Here is a 17418-nt window from a genome sequence, read left to right as displayed (position 1 = left end):
GCCTGCGAAGAACAGAACTAGTGGCAGCCACCCTCGAGGAGGCCTGTACAGCATCAAAACCACATTGCAAAGAATGCTTACCCACTTGTTCAGACACATGAACCAAATCCAGCAACTCTTTACACTCAATACCTTCCGCCAAAGCATCCACCTTAGATTTCAATTGTGAAAGGAGATAATTTTGATATTTTAGCATGTGAAACTGACAATTCAACGCTCTCATGGCTAGAGTGGAAGAAGTATACACTTTCTTTCCCCACCTATCCAAAGCCCTTGCCTCTTTATCAGTGGGAACAGGATTTTTAACCACAGAGGCCTTAACACCTTTAGGCCCCTGAGAAACAGTTTCTGGGTCCGCCCTAGGACTCTTAAACAAATACTTATGAGCTTCAGGCACCCTATAGTAACTATCGGGTTTAACAGGAGCAGGAGGCAAAGAGTCAGGGTTCAGGGAAGCCTCTGCAAAAACATCTTCCACCACATTCAACACAGGAGGTATAGCTAAGGGCCTATGCTGGGGTAAAAACAAGAATTCCCTAAGCCTTTTCCTGGAATCAGAGTAATCCTGGCCTTCCCATTTAAAGTGCTCCCTCGTGGAATGCAGAGTCTCTGAAAATGAGAAATCCTCAGGAGGAGAAGCTGTAGGAGTGGAATCATCCACATCAGAATCAGAATAAGGAGGATACTCCTGCAAATCTTCCGCAGAAGACTCAGAAGCCTCTGAACACTGTTCAAAACTATCAAACTCGGTTCCACCCTGGGCCTCTTATCAGGAGGGGGCATAGAACCTCTAATCATAGTAATCAAATCTTCTGCCATTTTAAGCATATGTTTCTTAGGTACAGAACCCGAAATGCTAGGAGAAGGCCCCACTGAAGCTGAACTTGGCCTACCTCTCAAAGAAGTTTTGCCAACAGAAGGAGAGGCTCTAACTAGCTTGGGAAGAGAGGGAAGAACAGTTACCTGCGAAGCCCCCTCAGCCTGGCCTACCTCCTGAGAAGGCACATCCTGTAACAGTAAAGTTTCTGCCCGAGACTCCATAGAAACTCCTGGCAAAACCTCTGGCTCCACTGAGCCTTCTAAAGAACCGACGTCCGGGACTGCCGGTTCATCAACCCTAGGCTTCGCTGTTTTGTCCTTGCGCTTCTTGGACGAAGCGGACGTCGGAGCATCCGACGGCATTTTATAATTGCAACGCTTCCCAAACACTAACCTGGCACAGTCTAACCTCCTCTTAATAGTGCGTTTGTTAAACCTAGCACAAGAGCGGCAACCAACAACGTCGTGCTCAGGCCCTAAACAAGGTATACACAAGGTATGGTAATCCCTATGAGGTATCTGTTTCCCACAAGAAATACAGTTATTCACTTTTTCTGACATCCGGTTAAATACTGAGGCAAGAAAAAACCAAAATGTTCCCCAACGGGGTACTTAGCCAACTCTGATTCGGTCTGAAACTCCGGTTTCGGAAATATTTCAGAACGCCAACCTGCACTCGCAAAACTGCTTCTGCATCGGACCATGCGGCAAAAAAGACTGAGGATATGACGTCGGTCATGCGCATTAGTACCCTGACGTACTGACGTCAGTCTAATGCGCCCTGACCGACGTCAGCCATATACTCTGGCATTCGGGCCGACTGGACAGCGGACTACCCCAATAGTAAGGACTGCAGCAATGTGGAACGAAGAACATCCTGCATCTTACTGTTATCCCACACATGCACACACAACCTGAAAATACTTTTAAAAGGGGCTTAGATACCATGCATCACATGATCATACTAGTTTTCCCTCCCGAACTCTCACATTATTACAAGGAAAAACAATATTCTAGTGTGGGGCAAAATACACTTTCTCCAACAACTTAGTTATCTACCTTTACACTTGCCCACATATTATGCAGAAAATGCTCAAAGTCTTTCCTTCCAGAATTCCAGTGTGCAGACTTCACTGTGGAGTTGCAAAACTTTAGTAATGGATACATTTTCACATCCTTATTGCTTAAAAAATAAAAGCTACCATTCTCAAAAAAAAAAAAAAAAAAAAAAAAAAGGTTGTAATGTATAATGGAAGATCATAGTGTTGAGAAACAGGGGAAGAAGGGACCAATGTTAGCAGACAAACTCAAGACCAAATAGGCATTTATGTTTTTTTTCCCCATTAATCTGTTTTCCTTCATTCCACAGAGTCTCGACACCCTACACAATTAAAGCTATTCAATGGTTTCCAATGTAGAAGCATATGCCAAGCACACATACAATGTTTCTGTATGATTCTCAAAGGTCATTTTCTGGCCACCTCTCACACCAGCTGCTTTGGCCTTCGTGAGTGCCACAGCAGAAGTTCCACCTTACTGTGAGATGCTGTCCATCTGTGCAGCAGCTCAGATGCCAGCTGGTTTCAATGTTATCTTGACACTCTGAAGATCAGATGCAACACCTGCTTTTCAACACAATGATCAACAATCTTCTGACAGCTGCAACTTGTATTTTGCACACTTATAAGAATGTAAAAAATGCATATTCAACCAAGTGTAGTGTAGCATGGACCAGTCAAAAAAAAATGTAACTGAATGATGTCAGACTGGATTCAACGGGCACAGTCACGTGCCAAGGCACCCTGTCTAGTGTTTAGTGCCTCTGCCGGCAGGGCCACAGCAGATTAAGAAGTCAAACAGAAAATGTGAGCATCAAACTGTCTCGACAGTTAAGAGCCTTGCTAGAGTCCCCCCCCCCCAAACATACACACAACCACAACTACCACGTGCAGAATAGCTGCATAAGAAAACGGCAGTAATCTACACTAAAAGAAATTTCTCTGTAAAAAAAAAAAAAGAGGCAAGAAGCTCAGTATCTGCATACTGCAGGAAGTCCTCATTAAGTAACCAGCCACCCCATTATTACTGGCAATAGACTCTCACCATTCCACTACAGGCATCTCAATTCCTTGCAAACGGGGCCCTTGGTACTGCAGCTGACAATGGTTTGCTTAAAAAACAGAGATCCCCAAAGTACACATACACATGATCAACATTTAGTCTTGATACACACTCAAGGAGTTAAATCTTCCCCTCTTTGCCCAGCCACTGGCTCTTGCCAAATTTAAGTTTTCACTTGATCCCTTCTCTAGCAACCTTCACCGTATGGTCGGTTTTAGTGCTAGGATGCCAAATGCAACTGCATTCTCATCAATAAAGGAATTTTGCCATTTCTAAACCACTCAATTATATGCTATGGACAAATGAAACAAAGGGGTTGGTGGGCTTTAAGGCTGCTGGTGTGGAAACCAGTGCAAGTTCTGCTACACTTCATTTAATGCCTTATTTAGGAACTTGAGCACAGGCTATACAGCTACTAAAGGCCACCAGATTAAAAAAAAAAAAACTGTTAGGATGGTTGCGATTCTTAAATACTTTCTTGGCAGATCAGCATGTTTGCTAACATACTTAAAATGATTATCTAGGGTAAGACACAGGCCCTTCACAAGTAAAAATGCTTTCTTCATGCATTACTGCAGACAGTAATAAAATTGTTTGTTGTACAAGCAAAAGTCTCTGTACAGAGTTTTAAGTATGATATTTACACCAAATTATAAGAATACAAGTACACCACAAATTGTCTAATATGACCATTTCTAACATGCCTCATACCATTTTAACAAATGCAGAAAATGCACTTCTTGTACAGCAAAAGAAGGACATGCAATGGGTTGCCTGCGCTGGTTAACCCTCACTTTCACAAAAGATGTTACCAGTAAGCTTTTGTTTTGCAGTCCCTGAGCGCTGCCTGCCCCACCACCTGGAGAGGTATATAGGCCAGGCCCCTTCACTTTTGTTTTGCAGTCCCTGAGCACTTGCTGCCCCACCTCCACCTGGAGAGGTAAATAGGCCAGGCCCCTTCACTTTTCTCCCGCCTTGCCAAACTCCTCCAGTGCCACAGATACTAACTGAACCCTGAACGCATGGTTCGCAGTAAAGGCTCTATCCCTCTGCTCAGCAGTGCCACTTTAACGATTATACTTCTGTTTCCTTATGCAGCAGTTGAGGAAGGTTTAGGTACTTAAAAGATGAATACCTAATGGCTTAGAACTGCCCATTATCACCCCTGCTCACAGTTTGCCTCACACAATGTCAAGTACCCGTGCACAGGAATTACCTTATTAGATAATATGTACCTTCCATTTCAATTACCTACATATTGACAATAGTCTAATGGTCCCTATGGTCCACAGACACACACAAGGAAAACCGTACATGTAATCAGCACTGTGTGACTAAAGGCAAAGAAACTCATGCATTTATTTTTATTTATCTTTTTTTGATCCTGTTAATCCCATTAGGCTAGTAATGTATTCTCAGGGGAAATGTCAGGTGGTATTTATACTATTAAGGTAAATTTGGGCAGGGCATCCAGGAACTTCCCCAAATATTTTTGATAGGTGCTGTGGCATCTTTTACTTCCACCTGAGCTACCACCAACTCACGCAGATGGGACCCTGGTTAATAGTATCCGAAGAACTACACAGTGAGGACTGCATCACCCCCCCCCCCCAATACTGCACTGCAGTATCAGCCATCTATCTGGTGTGGGAAAAGAACCTACAGTCTTCTGCACCAAAGCTGAGTGAGCTATCTGTTGTGCCACTGACACTGGCAAATTCATCTTAAAAAGGTAGCCAACCCATCTTGAGAAACCACATTTAAATGGAGACCAATACATTATAGAGTATAAGCAGTATTACTTTATCTCTCTTAAGGTTAAACACTGTGCATCTGCATACCTCTCAACTGTCCAGGTTTTCACAGAATGTCCAGATTTTTGGTCTGTTCATCATAAAATGTGAGGTTTTTGGCAAATTACTGAGGACATTATGACATACATCCAAGTTGTAGACTTCATGTCCTTCAGAAAATGCATGTTATACAAATCCCATTATTCTAGCAACTTTTTATGTTTATAAGAGCAATATTTAAAATCTGTCCCTATTTTTGGGCCTTTGTCCCTCCCCATTATTTTAGGCTCTGTCCAGATTTCTTGGGCAAAGAGGCTCTCTTGTTCGGTATATATTTCTCGGAGGTACAGGCCAACACGGAAGGACTGTGGCTGACCAAGTTCGCAGATGACTGCAAACTGGGTGCCATAATCGACTCTCCAGCCGACACAAGCATCCTCCAAAAGGGCCTCATAGAAACAGACAACTGGTGCCAGAGTCATGGCCTCAAGCTAAACGCCAAAAAGTGTATAGTCATCCCCTTTGGCAAAAACAAAGTGCCCACAAATTACCACATAGGTAATCCATAAGTACAGAAGAAGTAATTAGGGACCCAAGTTGATAGCAATCTCTCATTTGACAACCACGTGGCCAAAGTGGTTAGAAAAACATTTTATATAGCCCACCTAATCATGAAGGGATTCACATCTAGATCAGGGGAGGTCATAGTGCCTCTTTACTCATCCCTCATCAGGCCCATAATGGAGTACAATGCCCCTTTTGGGATGTACCTTACCAGACACCTGCAGCAACTGGAAAGACCCCAAAAGTACCTCACCAAGAGGATCAAAGGGCTCAAACAGATGCCATATGCTGCCCGGTTAAAGAAACTCCAGCTCTACTCAGTGGCATACCGCCGGCTCAGAGGCGATCTGTGCCTGACGTATAAAGCCATGTCCAACCCGGAATTAATGGACATGCTGCACCTCAGATAATCCAAATCCCATCGAGCTATGCGCTCAAGAGACTTGAACCTCAGCACTGAAATAAATAGGACATGCTGGAGGGACAGATTCATAACCCAGAGGCTCCCTTCACTCTGGAATAAAATCCCAGTCCAGGTTAGGCAGAGTCCCTCATTGACTCTCTTCAAGAGGAATCTTGATGAGTGGATGGGAGATCGTAGGTTTACCCCGGGTATCACTTCTGTGTCACTGTTAGACAGAGGCACAGTATACTAACCCTCGAAAAAGGGCATAGCAAAATTAATTTAAAATGGGTGGCGAAAGCCAAACACACTCTGGCTAGGCTTATAAATGCCCTAGGGCAGATAGCCTAGTATGAACCTATGAGAGGTATGTGCAGCTGTTGTATGAATTGATTATTTTACTAAGTCACCATTATAAAAGGGCTCCCCCGTCCAGGTGAAATCTGTCCAATATACAGATTTCCAATGGTGGAATACTTCACATCACTGCAGAGTATAAATACATATTCAGAAATCATAAACGACTCATTCCTGAATCACAGTAGTTTTAAATAACTGGCATACTTCAGGTAGTCAGAAGAGCTTTCTCAGCTCTTTAGAAATGTGTGCTGTGCACACAAACTTGCCAACATTTCCTTTACCAAACAACATTCCTAACCCTCCCAAACCTCAGTCTTTTTCCCCATGTAATCTTCTCCCGTTCCTCTTAAGGTCTTAATTCGCCAATCATTTCATATCTGGACACTGCTCTCAAAAAAAAAAAAAAAAAAAAACAAACACACAAAAGCACGTCTACTGGTATTTCTTAAATGGGGATAGAAGAACCTATAACAATTCTATTAAAGAGGAAGACTGACCTTGTATTTACTTGAATTTGTTTTATTTGGCAGAAGATGCTCTACGACTTTTACCACATGGCTATCGACAACAAGACAGAGGGTGGGGGGCTCCCAACACTGTAGATAAACCACCAGTGAGCCCAAGACAAACAGTTACTTACAGAGGTCAAAACTGAGACAATAGAAGTGAAATCCAAAATGTGTTACACCACCAGCTCCTAATTTAAACAATATTTGCGTACTGTCAATAGATTAATGAGTTTTGCTTCTGGTGCTACGAGGGTCCATGGAGAGAGCTAGAAATGACTTGCGGATATTCCTCCCATTTTGAGAAGCAGTGTATTGGCAAGAAAAACAAAAAAAAGGCTGATGTAATTTTTTCAAAGTAAAACAAAAGAGTGGGCACTGTTTTTTTTAAATACTGACAGAAGGTGGAATATATGTTCTGCCAATATTCAATGTTTTAATACATAACAAATCGCTATCTTGTGACCATTTCTACCATTGCATTATTTTCAATTACGTTTTCTGAGCCCTCAAAAGGGCAGGAAACCAATAAACCATATAGGAACATACTACATAGACATCTATGAATGCCAGTTACCCAGATACAAAGCTTAATTTATTCACAGGTGGCTAAGGCAGTTATGTATGTGCTTTGGATGAGTTTTTTTTCTGGATGGGGGCACTACTACTTAACAGCATACCTCTGTAAGGCGCATCTGTGAAGACACTGTCTGGCCCTACTAATTCCTCTACCTGCCATGCATGGTGTAGCTGAACACACCTGAACAGTAATCTAGTGACATAGCTACATTACATTTATTGCTGTTTTACAAAGTGCTTTACTACGGCCTGATGTACAGAGCATGATTAACATGTGGGACCCACTGATTAGTGCAACGCTTTGATCTTTATCATTTAATTGTCCCTGTTAACATCCTCCTACAGTTTTACAAAGGGTGTTGCGCTTTAATGTTTTGAAAGACTGAAGACCTAGGACAGATTTTCCTTCTAGGGTTCAAATTTAAGTAACACTAACTGTAGCTTTATCATGGATACAAAACTGACCCTTCGCCTCTGCCCTCCAAGCCCTGGCTTGTGATTATGTAGGTTAATGCTGAGCATTAAAGCAACAATCCCTTTCTTTGACAACCTCACCTTCAATAGGATGACTGTCTATCCTGGGCACACATTTTGTGTTATTTAATGCACAAGTGCAAAAGTCAGAAAAAGGAGAATCATTTTTTTATATTTCATACACAAACCTCAACAATGTAGCTCATAATTTAACAATTCTGAACAGATACTAGCAGTTGGTCATCATCTGTTCTGAATCCAAAGCAGCTAATATATGCTAATTAGAAAAATGTGTGAACATGACCCATCCCATTTTTTTTAAATTAGTGTTGGTCTCAAATCGACAATATGCACACATCATGAAACTCAGGGCAGATATCACTTCTAGATGACAAGGGCTAAGGAGCTGGCATGGAAATGTAAATAAAAAATGCAATCCTTCCCATAACTGCTCCCTGCATTACCTAAAAAGCACAGTCTACCATAGCTTTGTAAGTAGAAGAGAGATCAGCCTGTCTCCTGTATGAGGTATGCATTTTGTTTAATCATTTAAGGTACTTTTTTAAGTGACGCACATTGGTCTGCTGAGAACAGAAGGTGGTTTTGTAGGAACATTCTGTATTACATGGGAACTTTAGAATGCGAACCACAACTAAGCAGATTTGGAACATGGCGGCAATGAAAGAATATGACAGTTTGCTAGCTGATGCTGGAAAGGAAAGGTAAGGAGGATCCTTCCTATCTGTGGGTAGACTGGCTTGCTGCTACAGTCAATTCCTGGTGTCAGCCAGAAACACAAGCCTACTGCAATTGTCAGATGTTAACTGTCTAGTGGGAAGGATCAACACGAATGTTTATAACCCCCAATCCTGCCTTACTCTCTGAGGAACACTGTGACATACAAGGAACCAGGTAGGATATGTGTGAACCCCTTGGCATACTTTTCGTTATAACCTGCTTCTAAAGCAAACTCCCAGCCACTGCAAATAGTCCTTCCCTACAGTGGGATTTGCTTGAGACCCCCCCCCCCAAGAGAATGGTGAGCAGAAGTCAACTACTTGTTCCTCTCTACCCAGCTAGCCTTCTAGTACCCGAGTTGCTAAGCAGCCTTGGGTCACCAGAAGTGCCACCAGATACCTAGCATCTGCACTCACAATCTGACAATAGCAGCACTTCAAAGTGCTGCCATATTTCCAAAATGGAAATGAATGTGGGCCAAATTTCTCAAGCAAAAATGGGTCTGCTTCTTTCTATTTTGTTAAATGTTAGGCAAGACCAGAATAACTTGCATCGTTTACAAAAACATAATAAAACCAACGGACTGCTCTCCTTCTTTACTCTTTGCACTCTCTAGTAGAAATCTTTATCGTTACACTCAGACGATTTCACATGCCAGCTTTTTTTTCTTTGTTATCCAGGTAAGCCAACCAGGAACAAATGCCTGTTTTCATATACAACCTAGAAGCACTAGTCGGGACAAGAGGTTTTGGTCAGTCATGTAGTACATAACTAGAGAAAGAAGGAAACAAAGGGGTAAGGCAAACGTTAGTATTGGCATCATATGGGGAGAAAGGGGCAGAGAGGTGGGGATATTTTTAGCCACACAGTGCAGAGTTTACTGCTACTGAAGTAAAAGTGCAGCATTCTGCAAAGTTGATGATACATGCACAGTTTAAGGGGCCCTTTACAGGCATGAACCTAGCCATGCTAGCTCATATAATTTGCAGAATTCAAACAGATCGGCAAAGGTTACAGTCCAAACTAAAGAATATAACTTGTTGTTGTTTGTCTTTCGGCTTTTCTTGGTTAGGGGTCGCCACAGCGGAATTCCGGTCCGCTAATGATTGGCAGTAGATTTTCACAAACGCTGAGGTGCCAGCTCGAAGTCCAACCTTCAACGAAGGCACGCCCATTTACGCATGTCTTTCGAATGCCACCCAACCGTGGGGAGGACATGCAGACTCCACACAGATGGCACTCCCTGCACTCCAGCAGAGAATCTAACGGGAGAACCTCTTGCTGTGAGGCAACAACGCTACCGCTGCTCCACCGCGGCTGTCAAAACTAAAGAATATACAATGAGACAAAATGCTGCATATAACAATAAAATAAAGTCTGTAATAATACGCTACAATAAGATGACAAGTTAAATCACAATTACTTGAATTTATGAAAGTGTATCTAACACTTTGCTGGGGGGTTTTACAAAGTAAAGTAGAGCAATCATTCAGTTTGCCCCCATTTGACAAAAAGGACGAAGGAGGTTTAGATTAGTTAAGGGGAAGCTTCCCAGGACCTCAATATTAAAGACTAGATCCACATCTTACATGGAAATTGCTGACATCCTATGCAGATAAACACAATTTATTCTATCTGTGGGTCATGGGATATCCAATATTCCTGTAATATACTGACAGAATGACATTGCACATTACTGCCATCAACAGCAGATAAAACACAAATCAAACTTGCCAAACATTGCCAGACATGGCAAAATTAGAATTGTGAAACTGTGCTGTGCTAAAAGTAATTTGGTCTAATGTAACCCATACAATATGAAATCACGCAGGAATAATATGCATTAGTATGAAAACACACTGTACAGCTCACACACTATACATGGACATGTTGTACATATGTACACACAGCAAGTCGTGAAACAAATTGGGTCCTCTTAGTAGCTACAATTGGTGTCATATGCAAAAATGTTTGCAACCTTATTCTGTTACATGAAGACATACTGCCTGACCTGATCACATGAGAATGCTGCACATAACTTGCTCATTTTGTACAGACATGCTAATCATGTTTTCGCCAGTCATATGTAGAAAATGTTTTCACTCAGTCTCTGTCACTGCCTCTAAATTGCCTTCGTCATTGATGGATACATGTTGTATCTAACTATGCATGTATTTACTGTACACTGGGCTGAGCATTTAGGGTTACCTTATGGGATACCCCTAAAACGAAAAATACAAAAAACAAAACAGACAATGTTTGCTTATACTGAAATCTATAGTGAGGCGCTACACTATACCTCAAAGTAAACGTCCAAAGCACACAAGTATACCAAAAAAACTACTTGAAAGAAAAAAATACTGGCATGAACTCAAAGTGAGCAATAAGCCGTGCTTGAAAATGAGGCTAATCTAAGTTTCTTTTCCAGCATGCAATGAACTGGTGGCATCAAAGTGTCAAGAAAATGTATAGAAGTACAGGAAAACACTGGCAGATGCCTGGAGACATGAGTGTGGCAGATGACAGGCAAATGAGCTCAGTGTTAGGTGCTTGTTAAGAGAAGGCATGCATTCAGATAAACTTCTAGCTGGCAAGGCAAACAGGCAAGGCAGACAATTAAGGAATGTAAATGTTCTCATCTGTGAGAAAAGTGACAGTTCCTGTCTGCTGTGCTTCGAGGAAACATAAGATGACCATTACAGGGCTTGGGTGTTGCCTCAGCTCCCCAAAGGATGCAGGGTTAGAACTCGCACTGCATCTTATAGAAGAAACTTTTTTTTTTTTTAGTACATCAGAAATGGACTTGCACAACCATTAAAAAAAGAAAGACATCTTTAGCTGCTGAACCTGCAAATAAAGTAAGACAGAAATCTTAAACATCAAGAATATAAACCTGGGATATAGAATGCAGTGCCATAAATGTTTTTCTCCATAAGATATCTCTTCTCCATTGATAAAGCCCTGGTCAGATATAGTGACTTGCAGATCAAACATTTTTTTGATGGGTCTGGCTTTATTCTAATCGCAGACCAAAATTTTCTACTGTTTATCAGTGTAATTCTCCTTGTCATGCAGCGCCTGCAATGTGCCATTTTAGGACTGTAAATGACAGAGTACAGTTTCCCTTACTATAAAGTTGTACTCCACAGCACAGATGTAGTGTGAAAATAAGAATCTTTTAAACATGCAGTGGAAAAAATAAAGCTACAAAGCTATCTGTCAAAGCGCCAAATCTTGGCTACAGTGTTTGCATGTAGCTCAGTTTTATTTTCCACCTACCACATGCAAATTGTTCACCATCCCCCTAAGGGCCTAAAAGGGAGCAGATAGAGGAAGAACTGGAAAGAGGAAGGGAGAGGGAAGCCCGCCCCTACCTGTAGGCATAAAAAGGGGGTGCAGGGAAGGAAGATGCAGTGTAGCCTCTCCATTTTGGATATGTAGACAGAACTGTACTATGTTCACCATGTTTCACTGTTGGAGTAGTAACTGTACGGGAGGATTCCCAAGGCTGAGAAGAAAAATGAGGGGCTGCCATAAAGGTAGATCGAGGCAGAGGTCAGAATGCCCTACAGGATTGCAAAGGGAAATCCAGCCCTGGTCTTGGAGAACATGGGCATATTATAGTGTTAAAAGTATGGAATGAAGACCAATGGCAGTCTCTCGAATTTCCCTTGTGAAGACTCCTCTGAGGAAGGCACTTGCAGTGACAGTAGCTATGGTGGAATGAGATTTGATACAGAATGGAACATGGTTTTCATGATGCTTGTACCAAGGAAAAATCTGGTTGGATTTCCTGCCTGCCTTGGTATTCTCCAAATAGTACCTACTTTATCTATGAACACCAAGGGAATGAAGGATACATCCTGCTCTGTTTTGTGGATGAGGGGAAAAGGAAGGGATGTGAATGGACTGGATTAAGGTAAATTCAGAAACCACTTTGGGTCTGAAAGAGAGGTTAGTTCCTACAGAAACTCTGTCCTGGTGAAAAATGAGAAAGGGTTCAGTGCACACAAGTGCCTGGAATTCCGAGACCAATGTTGCTGACATAATAACCACTAAAAAAATACTTTTTCCAGGAGTCAATGAATGTCAGCTGTAGCAGGTGGTTTAAAAGGAGGAAAAGTAAGCTTTTCTAACTCAAAACTTGAGATCCCAAGAGGGAGAAGGAGCTCTTCTAGGAGTTCTCAGGCACAATACACTGTTTCAACAGGGGTGAGAGTAGACAGGAGGCTGCACAGGAAGGCAGGCAAAGATGCTGAAGAATTAATTTTAATGGATAACTAGGACAGGCCAAATTTAAATAAGTAAGGTAAGCAAGCACCTGGTTGACCTCCGCTGTTTTTTGGGGAGAAATCTGCTGCTGTGGGCACCAAACTGAAAACCTCTCCCACTTATAACTGTATGATTTTCTGTTACAAGGTTTTCACACTTATAAAATGTCCAGTACATCCTTGTCCAAGAAAACCCTTGAGAGGCAACTAGTAACAGTGCTGTCAGTATCAAGGTGCTGTGGTTGGAGTGCATGACGGAACCCTGGTTTAGTGTCAGATGGTCCACCTGTTGAGTAATAACCATGGTATCTCCTTTCACAAGCTATGAATGAAAGGGAGAAAATGTCTAACCAAAAGGGGACAATAAAATTAGCTTGATGTCATTCATCCCTGACTTTCAGTAATAGCCTGGGGATGAGGGGTATGAGAGAGAATGCATACAGAAATAGACCTGTCCTTGGAAAAGGGCATCTGCCCTTCAGGCCTTTGAATGTTTGGCCCTCGTGCAAAACCTTTGAAGCCAATAGACCTTTTTGCTTAAGACCAAATCTATTTCCGGCACACACCAAGCTTGGATGAGGAGTTGAAAGATGTTCTTTTTTTAGATTCCAGTCATGAGGGTACACTCTGACCTGCTGAAGTGATCTGCAAGAGTTGTTTACCCTTGACAGGTACTGGACTAAGTGACAACCGCTATTATTTCCTTTCGCTTTAGGTGCTTTTTCAGGAACTTTTGTTCCCCTTTTCCTTCAGCTTGGAGGTTATTGGGAGTGTGCTCCCCAAGCCAGGTCTGTGTCATCTGTGGTTAAAAGTCTGAGTTGGTTGAGGGATCCTGAAGAATACCCCATTGGTTCTAGTTGCCAAGTAGATATCCAACTCAAACTCTTTTTGGACAAGGTAGGATTGGAATATTGTGACTGAGGAACTGGTTGTTCTCATTCCAAACCTTTTCCAAGCACCAGTGTATTTTCCTTATGTGTTGCCTGGCTAGTGGGACTATTGAGATAAATTAGGCCACGGACCCCAGAAGTCTGAGAATCTCTTGTGCTGTAACAGACGAGAGAGGGAGAAGAGATTGAAAACAGGTGGTTAGAAAAAGCTAGCTTATCCTGTGGAAGAAAAGATCTTTGTTATTCTGTGTTTAGCAAGGGTCCCAGAAAGGCTAGTTTTCTGGAGGGATACACAGGATTTCTTTAGGTTCAGGATATACCTTAGATAGATTAACTGGTGGACGCCTTTTATGCATGAAGATCCCTAAAGTACTTTTTCTCTCTCTCCCTCCAAATACTGGGAAAGAGATACTAACCTATAACAGATCGTACGCTTACTAAAATAAGCACAATGAGGGCAGTTTGGAACGTCGTGCTCTAGGGCAAAGTAAGTGCAAGTCCCAACGCGTAGTCTGTTTTCTGCATGTAAGGTAGATATTGGTCCTAGTCCTCATCTAAGTACACGCAATCAGGAGAGAAAATAAAGTTTGTTCCCCAATGGGACACGACTTTGTAGAATTCCTCTAGTCTTCAGACCAACAGACACTCCACGATACAGGTGCTTTGGGCTCCAACGGCCTGAAACAGCTGTAAGATGGCACTGACTGATGACTCATACCCAGACATCCTGATGTTAGGTGCAAGGCTTCCACCAGCCCACTAGGAGGGAGTTAAACCTCTGGTACTAGTGCCAACCAAAGGCTACCATAATAAGGAAAATTTGCACAGTTTTAACTGAAAGAGTGAAACGCGATGAATATCTGTCCTTTTATGGACGGCACAGACTATAAACCTAGACATAAAGCTGTAGTATAATGTTACTACACAAACAGCCTTTGACTAGATGGTGAGCACTGTAACAAGCACACTCACATGTTCCCCTTAAATTCCAACTGGTTTGAAACTGGGACATTGGTGTTCTTGCACTGGAGAAAACATTGATGCTTTATTTGCACAATGTGGCTTACAGAGTGTATGCCTGGCAACAGCCCATGTTGACACCGCATTCATTTAAATTAAAATGAGGAGAATGATGTGTACAGGTCAAATGTCAGCAAGGTCATGCAGTCTTTGGATTACAGGCAGACTACATAAGATTACCCAGCCTTCATACTAGTCCCATGAGGGACACTGCTCTCTCTAACACACTAATTTAATTAGCTTCTTTCCCTTCGATCATAATTTCTCACCAACTTAAACAAGTGTACAGAAACATTCGATACCAGGTAGTTTTTAAGTTTGTACTGCAAATACTGCAATACTTTTGGCACGTACATTCTGGATATGGCCTGGGCAGACAGTATGGCATAAGGCTTTGTGTAAAGTGCTTCAAATAAGATAGCACTTGCACAGACTTAGAATTACTTCCTACAACCACAACCCATACACTACAGTATTCATGTCAAGTCACTTACAACAAAGTCTCCTGAGTTACAACCAAAAAATGGCAATTTTCTGCCTAGTATAACCTTACCCTGTGAAGAAAATCAATGAAATAAAAGAATTCCCTCCTCGTGTAATGCACGGCTACTCAGTCAACAGATATCCATATACTACAATTACACAATTAATTCAAGCATGTGAACAAACGAGCACACACACACACACATACATGCATATGAGGGCACACACATGACAGTAAATACACACAAACAGACAGTGCAGTAATCTGAGCACATCTTTTTCCCCCTAGTTTAATACTTTCCCCCCATTATATGACAATTTTCCCTCATCAAACAATATTAAAGAAATCTACAAAAAACACAATTTTTGTTTGGGTTTAAAGGGCAGGGACTGTGTTCTTGTATCATGTGCCAGATATAAACTGGGTGCACACATTCCCCTGCATGTACAAAATGATGCGGACAGTGAGGTCTCGGCAATAGAAAGAGAAAAAAATAATAGATCACTTTCCACTCCTTCAGAATACACAAAGCAGTAAACAAAAAGCGCTCACTTCCTGTCTTCCAAGCAAGGAAAACAATAGATGCGATTTCTGATGGAAATTATCTAAACAAAAGAAAATGAATTTCCTGTACGAGACACTGACACCAGCTGTGAAAAATGTATGCCCCTGTGTTTTAGAAATTAAAAAAGAAGCTTTCTTATCCTCTAATGAACCCTTACACTGCAAAAGAATACCATTTCTTATGTTAAGTAATCCTCACAAGTTTTAGCATCCCTTTATTTTGGAATGTGGAATTATGAATCCCTACAACTAACTTGTGCCAAAAAAACACACAATCTGGCAATCAAAGAACACATCATAGGGCAACTTACAGTGGGAGGAGAACTGCCCACTTTATGGGGCAATTGATATAGTCTACTCAGGCTCCCAACAGCAGCATGCCTACACTACAAACAACTGCAAATCATTAATTTCCCATACTTCCCAGGCTATAAAAAAGGACTTAAAATGTCTTCTGTTTTTCTAACATTTCCATCCTGATCAGCTTCAGAAATGTGCATTAAGTTGGGGATCTAAGAATTTTTATGATACTTTTAAGGAATATTTTCCCTTGCTCTTACATCATTTTGCATTTCACATTTTATTTAATTTACTTGCCAAGGAAAACACAGATACACCCAAAAAAATTTTCCACACTCACTAGGGTCACAAAGTTACTCAGATTCTAAGGATTCGTAGCTCTTTTATGGTATATTATGGGCAAAAAGTAGTTTTTAAGAAAACAAGATCGCACAAGGATGTGATGTCTACCCAATTAGAGAATTCAGGTTTGGGAAAAAATAGTGCTATGTAGTTATCGTACTGCTGGTAGTTTGCAACGTGCAAAACATCATGTCAAAGTTATAAATTGGCCCTGTGGAGCAGAGGCTTAAAGCCCTTACTGTGTACCCCAGACAACCATAGTATGACAGCAGCACAGGTTCTGGAGGGACCAAACCCAGGGAGATGAGAGAGAGTGACTGACGTCAACTTGGCCATCCGGGGTGGGGGGGGGGTGCCTGCATGTTGCAACAGCAACAAGAGTAGAACCTGCTGCAAGGTCAAGTAACATTTGGTCAGGAGCTTGAGCATGACCTCCAGTGGACAGCAAATGTAGATCTCATAAGGCTGCCACAATGGGGAGGTGGACTAAGTTACACTCGCTTGCAGCAATATAATGTTACACCAGCATCTTCAGTCTCCTCACCAGCCCTGGACGTGGGGTCGAGTTAAGCTTGAGAAGACTAAGGCACATCTGGTTGATCTAGTGAATAAGGAGAGCAGCTGGTGGTCAAGTAGGAAGAGCAAAACAAAATTCACATTACATTTTCATCATCCAGTTTCTGATAAGTAGTGGTCATTTAACAAGGATCAAGCAGCAAAAACCGTCATGACTCTCATGGGCAAGAACATAGCACAACAGGTGCAGGACAAATCCAGGAAAAACAGACACGCACACACACACGCACACAAACACACGCACACACACGCACACAAACACACGCACACAAACACGGCAACACAAAGTGACTTTGTAACAATGTCAGTTTCTTAATGCATTAAATGAGGCAGATCCTATTTTCCATAGATACCCCTATTTATATGCATAGAGTTAATTAGCATGCAAATATAACAAAATATGTATTTTCTCTGTTACTCTCCATGCAGTGCACAGTGCCAAAATGATCAATATACTACTAAATAAATTCATTTCTGATACGTTGGAGCAGAGTACCTAACAGAAAAAAATCAGGGCTGCAATCCTTAATAGAAAAAAAACGGCAACAACCATCTCAAAGTCTAAAAGGAGAAGTCTAAAAGGCTTGGAAAATTTTAAAAAGTGAGAAGCAGCA

The 17418-nt window shown here is 41.7% G+C and overlaps 1 protein-coding gene across 1 annotated transcript in view; it reads right to left on the bottom strand.

Annotated features, from left to right (window-relative positions):
• The window catches only part of LOC122807260 (plexin-A1-like), a 2134283-nt gene that overhangs the window by 1455267 nt on the left and 661598 nt on the right, over positions 1 to 17418 (bottom strand). The gene's annotated exons all lie outside the window — the stretch shown is intronic.

This window comes from Protopterus annectens, chromosome 7.part0 (genome assembly GCF_019279795.1).
Source record: "Protopterus annectens isolate FY-2018-M chromosome 7.part0, PAN1.0, whole genome shotgun sequence".
NCBI classification, from domain to species: Eukaryota; Metazoa; Chordata; order Ceratodontiformes; family Protopteridae; genus Protopterus; species Protopterus annectens.
The sequence above is the reverse complement of the archived record's forward strand: the minus strand, read 5'-3'. Positions and strand labels throughout refer to the sequence as shown.